General features: G+C 40.7%; 1 pseudogene; it reads left to right on the top strand.

Annotated features, from left to right (window-relative positions):
• Positions 1-2,574, top strand: part of LOC112074769 (hemopexin-like) — a 19,900-nt pseudogene that overhangs the window by 13,311 nt on the left and 4,015 nt on the right.

Below are 2,574 nucleotides of genomic sequence, written 5' to 3'. Positions count from 1 at the left end.
TCATATATACTGCATCAGAACCTGTACTGTCAATAATGCACCTAGAAATGGTACAGTCCATAATAACTGCATCCCTTAGAAAACCTTGGTACAAAGTCCAATAATACTGCTCCCGTACATAACCATAAAACCTTTCTAAAACTCAAAATGCTTCTAATGTTGTTCTAAAGAGACTCATACATTTCTAATGTTTGTTTCCCTAAAGGAACTCCATAACATGTTCTAATGTTGTTCTAAAGGACTCATACATGTTTCTATGTTGATTCTAAGAGACTCATACATTTCAATTGTTCAGACAAGTTGATGTGTTCTAAAGGACTCATACATGTTTCTAATGTTGTTCTAACAAGGACTCATACAGTTCTATGTTTCTAAAGACATAGCATGTTTGTCTAAAGACTCATACATTTCTAGATGTTGTTCTAAATGGACTTCATACATGTTCTTATGTTTTCTAAAGGACTCATACATTTCTAGTGTGTTCTAAAGGACTCATACATGTTCTAATTGTTGCTGATTCTAAACGGAGCCTCATACATGTTCTGATGTTTTCTCAAAGACTCATAACATGTTCTAATGTTGTTCTAAAGGGACTCATACATGTTCTGATATGTTTTCTAAAGGACTTCAACATGTTTCTGATGTTTCTGTAAAGGACTCATACAGCTAATGTGGTAGGATCATAATGCATTGTTCTAAAGGACTCTACATGTCGAATGTTGTTCAAAGACTCATAACATGTTCTATTGTTCTAAAGCGACTCCTACAATTTCTAATTGTTGTTCAAAAGACTATACATTTCTAATGTTTTCTAATGAAAAGATGTCACTCTAACATGTCTCTAATGTGTTCAAAGGACTTCTACATTTTCCAATGTTGTTTCTAAAGACTCCTACATGTTCTGTGATGTTGTTCTAAGGACTTGCATACATGTTCTGATGTTGTTTCTAAGGACTCATAACATTCTAATGTTGTTCTAAAGACTCAGTTAGTCAATTGGTAACTCTACAGTTATGGTTTCTAAAGGACTCATACATGTTTCTAATGTTGTCTCTAAAAGACTCTACATGTTTCAATGTGTTCAAAGGACTCATACATTTCAATGTTGGTGCTAAAGGAACGTGCTACATGTTCTATATGTTGTTCTAAAGGACTCACTACATTCTAATGTTGTTAGGACTACATTTCTAATAAAGAACTGCTTACCTAGATTTCTAATGTTGTTCTAAAGAACTCTCATACAAGTCTTAATGTTTGTTTCTAAAGAACGCATACATTGTTCTTAATGTTGTTCTAAAGAACTCATACATGTTCTAATGTTGTTCTCAAGGACTCATACATGAGTCTGGTCTGATTAGAGGCATGAACTGGTCGAGTAGAGGATGAGTGGTCTGTAGTAGAGGATAGTGTCTCCGGAGAGAGATAGTGTCTGAGTAGCGGGTAATAATGAAGTAGAGGATAGTTTATCTCGCAGTAGAAGATATTTCTCTGAGATAGCGGATGAGTAGAGATGAGTTGTCTGAGTATTATTTAATTGTTCATTATTATCACTAAAGAAGCCTCACTGAGCTGAGGTGGCTGACCTCTACCTCTGCTTCCTGTTTGCTCTGGGAGGACACCAAAGTGTTCAGCTACTACACACCAACTGGAGACGGGCTTCCCAAGGACATCTCTGAGAGGTCCTGTATCCCTGAACCACCTGACGCTGCCGTGGTGTGTCCCGCTCCCGACTGTGAGGAAGACACCGTTATCTTCTTCAAGGGTGAGTCAATATCTCAATATTGTGTGATCGATCTCGTTGCAAGGAAACTCTCCAAAAAACCTATGGAAGATAACAAGGTATTATAAAGGCTCTGAAAATAGATCGCCACCWTGTGGTGGTTTCCGATAGAGGTGCCGGTTTAGAGTATAGGGTGCACCCTATGTATTACTGTATGCTTATTACCAGTCAATACTATTAGCACCGCCAATGCTACTATATCCATTACTACTGTGTGCTAGCCCATTGCTATACCATTGCTGTTTGTACATATTACATCGATAGTACTAATGTATAGCCAACACTGCTGTTAGTCTGTTGTAATATACAGTATATTACCTGTTTCTTCTGTTCCGTTACACTACCACTATACACTATCACGTTCACTTCTACCTCGTTCACTTCCTGTTTGTTGTGTGTGCTTGTCATACGTGTGGCAATAAACATGTGTTCTGGACACTACTGGTCTCCTACTGGTCACTTCCAGTAAGCCCGATGGATCCAGGGCTGGCACTGAATCTGGTGGTGTCAGGTCCACGCCGAGCAGATCTGCAAGTACAAGACCAGCATCGGAGTTGAGTCCGGTGACGGCTGGTCCAAGAGCGACACTAGCTGGAGTGTCGTTTGAGGTGCTGGTTTGAGCACGGATGGCTGCAGGTCTGGCTGGCAGTCTGCAGATGGAGGTGGAGCAGGCTGGAGCGCTGGCGACGTCTCGACTTGCTCTGTTTGGTCGCACGGCAGTCTGTAGCACCGGCACCGGCACCGGCACCGGCACAGTCTGTAGCACCGGCAACGGCACCGGCACCGGCACAGTC

The sequence above is a fragment of the Salvelinus sp. IW2-2015 genome, unplaced genomic scaffold (assembly GCF_002910315.2).
Source record: "Salvelinus sp. IW2-2015 unplaced genomic scaffold, ASM291031v2 Un_scaffold2810, whole genome shotgun sequence".
NCBI lineage: Eukaryota > Metazoa > Chordata > Actinopteri > Salmoniformes > Salmonidae > Salvelinus > Salvelinus sp. IW2-2015.
Note: the sequence above shows the minus strand (reverse complement) of the source record. Positions and strands in the feature narration are given on the sequence as shown.